General features: G+C 40.2%; 1 protein-coding gene and 1 long non-coding RNA gene across 42 annotated transcripts in view; one reads left to right on the top strand and one right to left on the bottom strand.

Moving 5' to 3' along the window:
• LOC100869770 (CUGBP Elav-like family member 1-A) overlaps positions 1 to 14,586 on the bottom strand; it is a 479,952-nt gene that overhangs the window by 139,412 nt on the left and 325,954 nt on the right. The window lies entirely within an intron of this gene.
• The window catches only part of LOC147656828 (uncharacterized), a 143,896-nt gene that overhangs the window by 1,386 nt on the left and 127,924 nt on the right, over positions 1 to 14,586 (top strand). The gene's annotated exons all lie outside the window — the stretch shown is intronic.

Genomic DNA, 14,586 nt, shown 5'->3' with positions numbered 1-14,586 from the left:
CCGCGGGATAACCTTAGCTAGGGAATGTCTGGCCTCGTCCAGGAGCCGTTTAGCGTTCCATTCTTCCTCCTCTCCCAACTCTTTAATCCTTCTTGGGATTTCTTTGCAACGTAACGCGAATTCTTGCGGCGCGTCGCGTTCTCCTCGGACCTCCCCCCACAATCAAAAGGGATATGTGTACGTCGCTCCACATACGGGAAATGTCCGCTCCTGTATATCGATCGCGTATACGGGATTTTTATACCGGCGTTCCTTTATCTAGAGAGAATGTGGTATATTTTCGAGATCACTTTGCTTCTATTCAGAAATTTTTTTGAGGAATTTTTTTTGACAGAATGTATGTCCTGAAGGGATATATATATATATATATATATATATATATATATATATATATATATATATATATATAGCAATTAGGTAGTTATACGTTTCTGTATTATATCGGGATTTTTTTAATAGAATACTCTTGTAGAATGGATGTTACACTTATGATGTTCTAATAATTTTTTATGCGAAACGTTATACGAACATGTTTCTTTTTCCACGAATTATTGTTTTATAAAAAATACGAATCCAACGACGAGCTTAACATAACAGTGTGGATAAAAAAGAATTCATATTTCATTTCGAACAATGACAATTATTTTACCAACTTTAATTTCATGAAATACAAATATATCTCGCTGGGAATTTGAAAATGCTTGCCAGCGATCCGAACCATACGTTACGCGTATCACTTTTCATGTGTTTTTCACATAACTTTCGCATAAACAACAAATACGAACAAAAAAAATCGGAATTAAAAAGTACCGTTTGGAGCTCGAGCAGAAATAAAATAAAAAAGAGAGAGAAAGAGAGATCTGGGAGGAGAGGGGAAGTAAAAAAATAAAAAATCCTTCCCCTGCATCGTACACGAGGAGCGCAAACAAGAAGTGGCGTTAGCGAAAACAGAATTTTTCCGCGCTTTCTATGCACCGATGACCGCTTCAAACGGAAGAGGGTGCAACACCACCACGCCAACTTCTCTACAAATCGGCAAAGCGTCGTTCGCCCACGCTGTCGACATTGCTAAGCGAGAATCCCTATTAACCTCTGCCTCTCTCGAACATAAAGCGCTTAACTTCGCGCCGTTCTATCCCGCTTCGACGCCTCTCCTCCCCTCCCTCACCGTGACTTTGTATAAATATACGATAAATTGCCAAGGAATTACGTATAAATATTTATGAGGCGAGGCCCCCGACAGAGGGAGGAGGGTGTTACATCCTCTCGAGAGATAATTGAAACGAACGTTTCTGATGTAACAGGGAGGGGAGTGCAACAACCCCTTTGTTCCTTACGCGTGTTTATACGTTGAATTTTCACGTATTGCAGGCGACGGAAGTAGCATCATCCTCGATTAAACGGAGGATTTAGCTTTGAAAGCGATGCCTGCCGACAAAGTGCCCGTTCCGTTTGTTTTATCGACAGATTGTTTTATCGACGAACCGGCGCGCAGTTTCAACGCAGTTACTCCTCCCGTGTCCGGTAATTGGAAATCATGGGGATAGGAAACTTCATTCCTAGTACAAAGTGGAAAGGGAGGGAGGATCTTTCATAAAATATATTTGGAAAGAAATATATATCCTAATTTCGATAAAATAACGGGAATAAAGGGAAATTAAAGCCGGCCAAAACTCCGTTCAAATTGCGAACGCATTAACATTTGATGCAAACTTTACAACCAAAATTTGCCTCATTTTTCTCTCTCTCTCTCTCTCTCTCTTTATACACACACATCGCATAAAACGTTTCCTATACATTATTCATACTTTACATGCCTCGCGTACACACACCGACCACATTAACGTCACAGAACTCTACAATTTACGTGTATCCCACATCCTCCTCGATTCCCCCTCCCCCCAAAAAACCAGGGAAACCCCGTTTCCCTTCGACACGAACGAGTGTACTTTCCGTTATACTCAACGTTAAAGAAACCACAATAATAATAATAATAATAATAATAGTAATAATAACAAAAGATCAAAGATTGCAATAATACACCTGGCCCCAGCCTCTGGCGCAATTGAGGGAGGGTGAGCTCGCTCTCCCTTCCCCCCACCGTTCGAGAGACAACGAGGGAGGGAGGGGTGAGATCGTGTTTTAATAGGAGTTAAAGTAAGCCAAAGAGGCGAAAACTAATAAGCGAAAGAAGCGAGAAAGAAGAGAAACGAAAAGGAGGAGGGGGCTTTTAATTTCATCAGAGTAATTTACGCTGAGGGGAGGGGAGGGGAGGGGGGGAAGGGTGCAGGAGGAGGAGCAGCTGATTCTCTAATCCCTTGGCATTTCGAATAGCCGAACAGAGCTAATTGAAACGTCTATTTCATAAGCTTCATTTCCTGGAGGAAAGGATATAACTTTTCTTCTTTCGTTACTTTATTTCACCATCTCGTGACAAGAAGAAGAACACGAGGGAGGGAGGGAGGGAGGCCGAAAGATACGAATTAATTACTTCGATGTCTCCTTCGAAGCAGCTGCAACTTCAAATTCCCCCGGGGAGAGTAGTTTATCTTGATTACCTTTAGTCCTTTAGACCTTAGCCACCCGGATTAAGAGGGATGATTGAGTGGTCCGCAAGGGCGGCGTGCGCGCGCGCGTTCACGAGCTTTTGATATTATATGAAAACATTCTGTCATAGTGATTTCGCGGTCGAGTGTCGAGAAGATCGGACAGGACAGGGGAAATTAAATTTCCCTCAGGGAGGTTCGATGATAGTGGTACCTCCTCCTCGAATTTTTACAAGTCTTTTTTCTCTTCTTTCTTCGTCTTTTTTCTCGCCGCTTTTCCGCCTCTTCTGTTCGTTTGTCGTTGTACGAGAGAGAGATGGGTTGGCTGGCTGGCGACCGCCCCTTGGTGCTGATTCTTCTTTGATCAACGGGTTCAAAGTTTCGTTAATTGAGAGTAATTTTCTCGTATTACCTGTGATTTTGATTAGAAGGGAAACGGAGAACGGATACCACAATTTTTCTCTTTTCGAAATTTCTTTGAATCTCGACGCGAATTAATGATTAAAATTATTGTGGTTCGTTATGCTTCTTGCTTTTTTCTTTTTTTTTTTTTATCAATATATATATAGGTGTTGTAGACGAGTCTAAAAAATTTTGAATATCTTTCGAAAGATAATAATTTCTATCTTAATTCTCTTTCTCTCTTTCTGTCGAAAAAAAAAAAAAAAAAGAAATAGTTTAATCTTGGAGACGTTATATCTGAAACGCTTTGGAAAAACAAAGTGTAACTAAAACAAACGAGATTTCTAACGTCTTGGCTCCGCGCAGCAGCAAAGTCAACAAAAACTACTTCCCCCACGATTATCCAAGTTTTTACGCGATCCAGTCGATTTATTTCTTAGGAGCACTTTTCGATCGCAATTTATCACGATCTTCTTGACGTCGATGGAACTTCCGAAGAAATCTATCGAGTTCGTGCCTCGAACGTAACGGATGGTAATGAAGATCAAAGGTTGGCCACGAGAAAACTGCGAACCAATTCTCGATCGATCGTGCAGATCGAGAATTTCTTACAATTTCTCGAGGTAAAATTTTAAATTTCATCTTCGAACAAAACGATGAAAGGTGAAAGAAAAATTTTAAATCGGTAAGAGGATTTTCGTCGCTCTTCTAACGAGAAAGAGAGAAATAAATTATATTTTCATTTCAACGTAAATATAAATAATATATCGTTTTTTTTACGATAAATTTGTGATTATAATCCTACTTTACTTTATAATGTATCTTGCCAATCTCTGCATTAATTACACCGATGTTATCCGGACAAAGTTATACAAGTTGATAATGTAACGTAATAATGAAATAATCGATGCTGATCGATCGAGTTTGGAAGGATACACATCCGAAAGATCGACGTGTCACTTTGCTGCATCGATTTTCCCAGCAAAAACAATCTCGAACTATGTTGCCTTCGGCGACGTATCATCGATAATAGCGGCGCGATGTTATCATAATTAGTTGATAAACTAGCACGGCGGGGATGAAAATTTATAGATCGTTCCGATCGGATTGAAAATTCGTTCGAAATTTTCTAACGAACGCAAAGGAAAAATTTAAAAAGTAATCCCATGATGAGAGAAATAAATAATGCAAAAAAATTGTCTCAAAAGATTCTTCTCTCTCGAACAAATTCTACGCTTCCCCCATATAACAATCCTCTCTTCGCGCTCAAAGTTGATGATAATCTAAAAAATAACCTTCGAAAACGGTCCAATCATCGAGAATTACCATTTTCTTCTCTCTGGTCGCGACACCTCGTCTTCTCGAAGAACAGAAGAGTTGACCCAACGATATCCCAGGTTCGAGAATTTTCGACGTGGTTGCATAAAGAAGAGGGGAGGAGGTCGGTGATAAATTGCATTCTGAAAGTGGCGCGTGTTACTCGCGAACGTCAAAACCAAGTCCACCGTGAAAAGATTCGAACCAACGAAACCTCGAGAAAAAAACGCGCATACGCGTATCTCACACTTACAACACGTTCCATCCATCCACGGGTGGCTCGGCTACATTAACGAAACGAGACAGACGTTGAGCGCGTGCGCGCGCGAGAGAGAAAGAGACGTTATACGCGATAACGCGAGCGAGAGGGACATTCTTGGACGAAAAGAGAACGAAGAGAAAGAGAGAGAGAGAGAGAGAGATTTAACCAAGATCGAGTGGCCGGGCAAAAAGTTCGTTTCGCGGGGCTTAATGGTCCGGTATTATGCCGGCTGATGGATGCCGCTCGTTAATTTTATAATTTCACCAACGCGTGGTTGTGTGAATCGCCTCCTCTGTTCGCACGTGTGTGCAGCACTCCCCCTCCCCGGGTATTTCACAGGCGGAGGGGGACGAGACGCTGGAGGAGAGGTTGGGGGAGAAGAAGGAAAGAAGAAAGGGAAAAAGGAGGAGGGGGAAAGTGAGGAGAGTCCGAGGATGATTGGCCGGTGGAGCCACGCTATACCAGGCGTTGGGTACTACTAATATAAGGCTGGGGTAGGATATACTCTTACAAATTGTCCGTCCTTCTGCTCTTTCGCAGAAGGCCGCAGCACGCGGAGGAAGGGGATTTGTCTCCATTAAAGGGATTGAGGTTTTGTCGCTACTTTACTTCCGCTCTTTTCCATTGTTTCCAGACCTTCTTCCTCTCCATCTTCTCTAACTTCTCCCGTTATGCGGCCGCTCTTGCCCTTTGAAGTTCTTTTTCTTTTTCTTTCTCCCTTCCCCCCCAACGCTTGTTCATTCATTAAATCCGTCCTAGTAGTAAAGTGGACCGTCCGGTCGGTAAAGTAGAGAGGAGGAGGAAGGTGGTTTCTCGCCAGAGAGTAAGACGTCCCTTTGGAAATTTCTATTTTCGCCCGTACGCCCTAATTGCGTTCAACGCTTCCTCGAGTTTCCTCCTCCTTCCTTCTTTTCCACGAGTTTTCCACGGAAAGTTGAAAAGCTTCCTCGAGAATTTTCCTCGTGTAATTTTGTTGTCGCCGTCCGAATGTCCGACCGAGGAAAGAAGGGACATCCCCTCCCATCCCATACCTGCGAATTCTTGTAACGTTGTAGCGAGTAACGTTTCACAGGAATTCGAGGAGACCGGTTAATTAACGCCACGCGTCTCGTTTGGGAGAAAAGCGTTTTTGGATTTTCTTTTCCCAAGATGGACGATGGAGGATTAAACGTTCGTGAACGTTTGATAGATCTCGACAATGAATAGGTTAGAAATTTAAATGCCTCCTTTTTATTGTAATCGAATTCGTTTTGCCGACTTGATGATCTCATATTTTGTCTTCTTTTCTCCTCCTCTTTTGTTCTTTATTCGAAATCGATTAATTTGACGCTATTGATTTTAAAAGAATTAACACTTTTACTGATTAGCACATAATATTACATTTTCGGGATGAAAGTTCCCCCGAAATGCAACAACACCGGGTTGCCATTCTCTGCTATGCCATTCTGTTTTCCCAGGGTAAGTATAGCGTGTACTGTAATTTATATATAAAATATCAAAGAAATTTTTTTAAACTTTGACTGGATATTGTTTTATTACTTCTACGAAAATTAGCTACTTAAATAAATAAATATAAACGAGCTGCGTGAAACAATCTAAATTGTTTGACGATGAAATTTCTCAAACGAGCCGTGACCGTATCCAGTTTTTCATTCCAGTGGCGAGAGAGGGACCGTAAACGTGGAAAAAGGAGTGTGACAAATCGAAACGATTCGTTATACAGCACGCGCGAGCCACTTTGCAACCGCGTTGCCGTAGATTCAAAAAGAGATTTTATTGTCCGGAAGAACTCGATGCGCGTCATAATGGAAGATAATATTGGGACTCGTTCCAAGTCATTGTAAACTGATGGCCCATTGTGTATCGACCAGTGTTACCCGAGAACTCCATTCCGAATATGCACGTTTCTTTCCCGCCCGCGTGTCAACGTTCCTCCGTTTCCGCTTCATTTCAGTGGCGCCACTGTACGCATCTTCTGCCCGCGCATCGCGTTTCGTTTCATTAAACATTTTTTTCCTTCCCCGATCGTTTTCCTCGTTCTATTTATTCCACGATAACATTTCAACATTTCCGAAACGAAAGCTTCGAATTACACGGAAAATGTAAACACTTTTGCTTATAATATTTCCAATTAAAGAAATAAAGGGTAATAAGAGATATTGCGTTAATCTTTGCTTGCTTAAAGAAGAAACATAAAACTCTACGTACGAAGTGGCGCGTCTTTCGAATTTTCATCGAAGAAAGCGCCTCGTGATTTTCCTTGGACGCGATTTCGCCCGGTAAACGGGGCAGACATTTATCAATGAAATTATGAAACTACTACAAGAAGATGCGTTCGCCTCGACGAGATTACGAGGATCAAGGCCCGTTTAGTCGCAACTCTCCACGACGAGACTTTAACTGGTTTTAGTCAAAGTGCCGTAATTCCCTGCGACGAAAACGTAACGAGTTCTCAGAAATGGGGACAATCCACCTACCTTCCCCCTCCCCCCACCTCATCCTCCACGAGGCAAGAAACTCCGAAAGTAAAAGTCTGAAATCCCTGTACGCAACTTTAAATTAAGGCAGTTCGTTTTAGACCGGCAGTCTCCTTAGATCGCAACCACTTTGACCATTTTTCTCTTTCTTTTTCTTTTTTTCACGAGCGAACAGAATCTTTGTAGTCCCTTCTTTTTTATCTCCCTCTTAATCTTTTATTTCGTCGTCTCCCTTTCCGAGAGGAAGGAAGTTTCGTTTCGATCATATTATAACTCGCCTCGACAATTCTACGTAACGATATCAGGAAAATTCACGAATCTTACCTTATTATTTATTATTTCATTAATCGTATCCACCGGTAATATATTTATATTTCGTTCCATAATTTTTCTTCGCGTTTCCACGTACGAAAAGAAACGTTTTATTATTCTTTTCTTTATACATCATTCGACCACGTTCACGATAATTTCAAGCATCACGAAGATCCATTTATTGAAATTAAATAAATCCACTTACGAAAATACGAGCGATACATTTCCCGAACAACGATTAATCACAATTATAACACATTGCAAATAACGAAATATATTATACGAATAATATGTAATTTATAATTCCATATATTTTTCTACACCAAGTTCAGTGAGTTCAGAGAGAAATAATATTCGTCAGTTCGAAGAAAAAAAACAAAAAGTATGTACGAGAAACTTTATTTCCTCTTTCGCTCTTTCTCCTCCCTTTTTTTCAAACGCTCCATATTTCTATGCTTTATTTTATTCGACCACACCGTTCCCAGCCACACCATATCTATATCGCGATATATCCATCCCTTCCGTTCGTTTCGTTCGTTGTCTCGCCGCCAAAAAACCACTCTCACCCTCCCCTCCCCTACATACAGGCGACACGTAAACACGAGACATGCACCTCGGGAGACAATATCCGCAGACACCTCCATAACAGAATTGCAAATCGATGGTAAAGGTTTGCGACAGAGAGACGCTCGCAAAACATATTCATGAAACACGAAGGTTTTGCGTTCGGACAACGGGTTTCAATGCTAACATTTCTCTCCACTCCCTCCCCTCTTTGTGATTTATAAGGGATACATTGTTCACGATTGATAATGGGGACGATGTGAATTTTTTTTCCAACGTACAAATGCAAATCGCTCGCTGAATTACTTGCTTGAATCGTGCGTGTGAAATATATATATATATATTATTTGTATATTCGATAGAATTCTTTTTACACGAGATATGAATAATAATAAATTGTGGAATTTAATTTTTCTTTCTAGAAAAATTACACGCAAATGAATTGTTCGTATGAAAAGAAAAAATATCATTTGCGCTCGTGTTTATATTTAAGAAGGTTACCGATCGAGTAGAACCAAAGTCCCTAGAATGTCCCTAATTATATAGAATGCAATATTAATATACGTGTAACAATAAAATGTAGGATTGTACGGCGATGTACGAGTGCAAAGGGTTGATTAACTTGGAATATTTATATTAAAAGGTTTCAAGAGCAATGTTTCGATTCACATCGATCGCATTTTTCAAAAATATCATTTGCGCTCGTGTTTATATTTAAGAAGGTTACCGATCGAGTAGAACCAAAGTCCCTAGAATGTTCCTAATTATGTAGAATGCAATATTAATATACGTGTAACAATAAAATGTAGGATTGTACGACGATGTACGAGTGCAAAGGATTGATTAACTTGGAATATTTATATTAAAAGGTTTCAAGAGCAATGTTTCGATTCACATCGATCGTATTTTTCAAAAATATCATTTGCGCTCGTGTTTATATTTAAGAAGGTTACCGATCGAGTAGAACCAAAGTCCCTAGAATGTCCCTAATTATGTAGAATGCAATATTAATATACGTGTAACGATAAAATGTAGGATTGTACGGCGATGTACGAGTGCAAAGGATTGATTAACTTGGAATATTTATATTAAAAGGTTTCAAGAGCAATGTTTCGATTCACATCGATCGCATTTTTCAAAAATATCATTTGCGCTCGTGTTTATATTTAAGAAGGTTACCGATCGAGTAGAACCAAAGTCCCTAGAATGTCCCTAATTATGTAGAATGCAATATTAATATACGTGTAACGATAAAATGTAGGATTGTACGGCGATGTACGAGTGCAAAGGATTGATTAACTTGGAATATTTATATTAAAAGGTTTCAAGAGCAATGTTTCGATTCACATCGATCGCATTTTTCAAAAGTATATTTCAGCTTATTCACGCAGCTCCATCCGTTCTAATCCACGCGAGAACGGTTTGCACGCTAAAAACAATCGGATTACGGATAATGCCGGTTCCGGAAGGGGAAAGGAGGGATCGACGTTAACACGTAAGCGTGGCTCGTAAACTTTTCATTTCGCGAAGGAAACGCGATTAACGATGCATACGCGCTGTGATAATGCGGCAACTTCAATATTCCCGCCCTTATTATTCGCTTTTACGGTTCATCGTTTTGCAATAGAGGCGGAAAAACGAGGAACGAAAGATCGTGTTTTTCATCAGGGGAAATATTTCGAAAATTACGTTTCGAAGTTTGTTGTTGGCCGATCGGATAATAAGTTGATTAGATTGTGTGTTTTTTATGCGAGAGAATTGGTGATTCCAAGGTGATGAATTTAAATTTGAGCCAGAAGTAGACGAGATTAATTTCTTTTTATTCGCCTTATAGATAAGTAAGAAATTTTTCTCTCTTTTCCTACGATGATCCAACGTATCGGATCATTATATTTACTCAAACTGACATCGAGTGCCGATTCAAAAGATTGAACACAAGTTTTGCCCAAGTCGAAACTGACTAATTAAGTTTTATATTCCCTGTTCTCGAGAAACTTGGCAAGGTGGCAATTAGTTAATGGATCTGTATCGACGAGATAATACTCCATCTTCCAAAGTTTCGGAATCTCGCGTCATTTCGCCTCCGATATACGCTGTCGCGTTAGGATAACGGATCTTCCACTATCCCAAATTGAGAACCGAGTTTTGCAACTTCTTCATTTTCACCGCCAAGAAAAAAAAATTCCAAGAATACCACCCGTCAAGAGATCCAAAAATTTTTCCCTAAATTAAAGGAGAATTAAAATTGTGCCGCGATTTCACCAGAGAATTCGTTGTTTCGTTGTTCTTAATCGTAGATTTTACTTTCTAAGTCTACACGAAAATACGTTGAGCCCTCATCGTTAATAATTTTCAGTTGAAACAGTTGAGATGTGTGAGGAGCTCGGTTTGCGCCGATACAGCTTTCCAATAGTTTCACGTGGCAGTTTCGTTTAAACTTTTTCGCCTAATCCGTTCGAGTGCGTCGTCTGAAAAGAGCAGCCCCGTCGTCTTCCCCGCAAATCCGGCCAACTTTGGGGGAGGATAAAAGCGAAATTTCGGACGGCGAAGGGGAGACAAAAGCGAAACGTTACGTACGTGCACCTCTGTTAAGCGTCCACTCCGTTCTGCAACGATTCTGGCTTCATTTCTGAACTCTGGAGAGATGATACATTTGATTGAAGGCAACGTCGATGATATTTTCTTGCGATTTTTTCTTTTTTGGCTTGGTTTTATTATGCGAGCTTCATCGTGGATGATTTTTTTGTTATTTAAAAAGAGGCAGTTTAGATACATTCTTTCGATCAAGTTTTCTCGAATTTTTTATTAGGATTCCGTTTATATTTTAGTAGGTTTTATATATCATCATTGTCGGGATGTTAACGCAAAGTAAAATTTTTACGACGAAAGAAATGGAGTTTAAAACGGAGATTCGCATTATTATTTTATGCGTTTTTGTGCGCGGTTTCCCGTGTATTTTATGTTTTTCACGAATGCATAAATATGCGCGGCACGTTTACTATTTGAACAGGATTTACAACTCGCATTTAATGAATAAAGACAATATGTTTAAATAATATATTCTTGGATTCGGAAAAAAATTCGATTTCAAAAATTAAAATTCAATTCTATTCGATTATACCAATTTCCCGATTCGAGCAACATCTTTCACCTTCGGATATATTTTTCACCCTCGGATAATCGAAACTCGATACAACTTCGAAACTCGAAGCTAAAAGAGGAAACGAAATCCAGAAATACCAATTAATTTTCATCGAAAACAACTACGAATTCCCACCACCGTTATTCACCCCAATTCACCGATACCGTATTCTCGCGCCACGTGAACCGGAAGCAATCACCCCCTCTCTCTCTCTCTCTCTCTCTCGAAAGGAAGCATCGATCTTGAAAATCGACCCCAAAAGAGAGAGAGAGAGAGACTCGGGGAGCAAAGCAGCTCGGTGACAAATAACGCGACAACGATTTCTATGGTTGAGAACCATGGAAGGATCAAGAAGGTGTCGAAGCCTCCTCCTCCTCCTCCTCTTTCTTCCTTACAAAGGCGCCATCCACGGTACGTCGTCCCACTTAAACACGATTAATAGCGGATTCGTGATTAATGATGGAGCGCGCAACGAGTGGTGTTAAGATCGATCAGCGCACGATCGATCCAATTTCCGAGGTTGGCGAACCTCGAAGGAAATTCGAGAGAAGAGGCTCGAACGAGTCTTGTTCGCAATGAGTTAAGACGTTTATCCAAATTTCGTTCATCCTCTTCTCGAATACCAATCTTGTTGAGGATCCACCTTGGTGAGATAAGTTAATTAAGGTGATAAATATGATTCGTTGTGCGAGATGTGTTCGATGGAATGGAGGTTTGCTGTATTTAATAATCGTTTCAAAACACGTTTAAGTAACTACTCACAAAATTTCCTAGCAAATCACCTCGATTCGTTTCCACTTGATAACTTTAAATAACGAATTTGCCAAGAAACGATTTTCAAGAGAAAAACGCAGGGAAAAAAACGTAAACATCGAACTTGATTGCTGGGTATACAACGAAATGTATAGACGAATGAGAGAGAGAGAGAGAGTGACACGTCGCGGTTTAATACGATTTAGAATGGCATCGCCCATTTAAAACTGTCAAGCGTGAAATTCAGAAACGAGGGTCGAGGGGGAAACGTCACAATTTTCGAGTAGGTGAAACGCGAAATGCGATTTAACCCTCCCCCGCGGTCGGGAGAGAGATCGAAACTTTTTGAAGCTATCCGCCGTGTCCACCACCGTTTGCATAAATAACGGGACGTGAAACACCCCCGTTTATTTTGGCGGCCGGCTGGTAACCGGTGGGTAAACTTCCGGTCTCACGGGTCCACCGATCCCGACCGATTCGCCAATTCTTCCAGCTAGCGATGTCTTCCATCCTCTCCTCTCGTTCCTCAAAAAAAGCGTGAACTTTGCTCGTGGAGAGATTTTGGAATTGTTCTCGAACCAGGTGGCTCTCGTCGCTTAAAAGTTTCGAAGTGGATACGAGTTATCGTTGCATGGACTTGCACGTGACGAAAAATATATATTTATTTTACTAAAATTATTTTAGAAATTATCACGGAATCGCTTAAAATTTCAAAATTTGTTCTAAAAGTTAAAGAAATAAAAGAACACAATTACACGTGACGAAATTATAACAATGGATGAAACGTATCTGGAAAATTTTTCTAGTGTGAAGTTTATTTTTATTTTAGTGGTATATGTAAGCCACACTAAACGCGGTTAAAAGGTGTTATAACAAAGTTTCGAAAGTATCCGAACTAATAATAATTGACAATTTATCGTAACCATCGAATCTACGTTCTGTGGATACAATTTTCAACATTGCTTTTCTGTTTTTTAATATTTATAATAATCGTAGATTTCAAGCATCTCCAATTTCACCACTTTCTTTAACATCTTCCATTATTCTTCTCTTCAACAGGTTAAAACTACACGCTCGTTTACTCGCTTCACAATCGATACGTTCAACCCGTCGAACGCAAGAAAGTATTTATTAAATCGTTGTAATTTAAATAGAGAGTCTCTACTGCAACAATAAATCGAATTCAACTCTTTGCGCTTGTACCTATCATTATATCGTGTACTCACTGATGTAAATACAATTCTAGGGATTTTTGCTACTCGATCGGTAACCTTCTTAAATATAAACAGGAGAAAGGGTCGATACGAATTTTGGGTCGAACGTTCTCTCGTGAAAGAATAAGAGAAGAGTTGTTTCAAAGGGCGATCTGCAACGCAATTAGAAAATTCTTCGCCACTCGGGGGAATATTTTAGCGAGGGAATAGCGTTTTAAGCGAATACCGGAGACGAGGAAAATACCTCGCGAATCTTCCCCGTTTGATCGGGATTCTTCCTCTTGTCGTTGCGTTGCACAAAGTAACAACGGTGTGTTGTATCGGATTCCGCCACTCTCCGGGATCAATCGGATAGAATCGAGCACCACGCGAGGATCCGTGTAATGCACGGGCTATCTCGAGAGTTTTTGACACTTCTCGCCGAAAGGATCAAGTTGGCCAGTCAATTTAATTTCAATCGGGCTCCCATTGCATTTTTCACTTGGGGAGATCAAAGGGTTTCCTTTGCGATCATCCTTTTCCATTTTTCATTCTTTATTTTTTTATCGACTGCACAATTTTTAAACGGTGATTCTCAGATACTAATTTTCGAACGATATTTATTCGATTTTTCTTGAAATACCGCCTCGCGAATAAGAGATTCCTAAGCTCTTTAAGTATAATCTTGTAAAGCGTGGAATAATAATATACTGGTCGAATGGTTAGGTTTTTTATCGAACTACAATATTATTTTCAAAGTTTTCCAAGTTTTCTTGCAAGGATGGATTAATGAAATTAGTTGGGGATGAGTTTGATTTTTCGTTATTGAACAACGAAAATATTTCTATTCGTTGAGAAATTGACGATAGAGAGTGATACTTGCCCTGACAAACCGAGGATGCATCTTGCATTGTTAAAATATCGCACAAAACAACGATATAGACTTCAATATTCGACAAATTTTCTCTCTTCGTACGTAAAGATACGTAAAATATTTGCACGTTAATTTGCACCTAAGAAATTCACTGAACGAGTGCGGATAAAAATCGTGTGGAGTTGTTGGAAGTTGTTAATTTATATATCAATTATAAGAGCTACTTTTATTTCGATTTAAATTTCACGTTTATGAAAGCGTAGAATTTCTAACTATAACGCGAAAAATCGGCAATGGGATCGATAGAGAGAGAGAAAGAGAGAGAGAGAGAGAGAGAGAGAGAGAGAGAGAGAGAGAGAGAGAGAGAGAGAGAGAGAGAAGAAATGCTCAAATGGTGGACCGTCTGGACTGGAAAGGAAACGAATACCCTTTCGGGGTAATTGCGAAACCAGTTAAACCTTGCAAGCCTTTATACGTCGCATAAGTCGCCTTTGAACGCACGGAAATAGGATTTCGGCTAAGCTCGAAGCTTCCATCCCAAGGTTTCTATGGCTTTCCGCGTTTCCTTCGACATCGAGGCTTTTAGAAGAATCCTTGCCGATGACTTTTACGTCTGACCTTTGTCCGCGCCCTCCTCTTCCTTGTTCCGAGCTTCGCTCGTTCTTGCTCGCTCGAGGTCGTCGGTTGAGCGCAAGAAAGTGAGCGCAGAAAGAATTTATATTCCGCCAGCTGTCCTTTTCTTTC

The sequence above is a fragment of the Apis florea genome, unplaced genomic scaffold (assembly GCF_048593485.1).
Source record: "Apis florea isolate Af1SG1 unplaced genomic scaffold, ASM4859348v1 contig_3496_pilon, whole genome shotgun sequence".
In the NCBI taxonomy this organism is placed as follows: Eukaryota; Metazoa; Arthropoda; class Insecta; order Hymenoptera; family Apidae; genus Apis; species Apis florea.
Note: the sequence above shows the minus strand (reverse complement) of the source record. Positions and strands in the feature narration are given on the sequence as shown.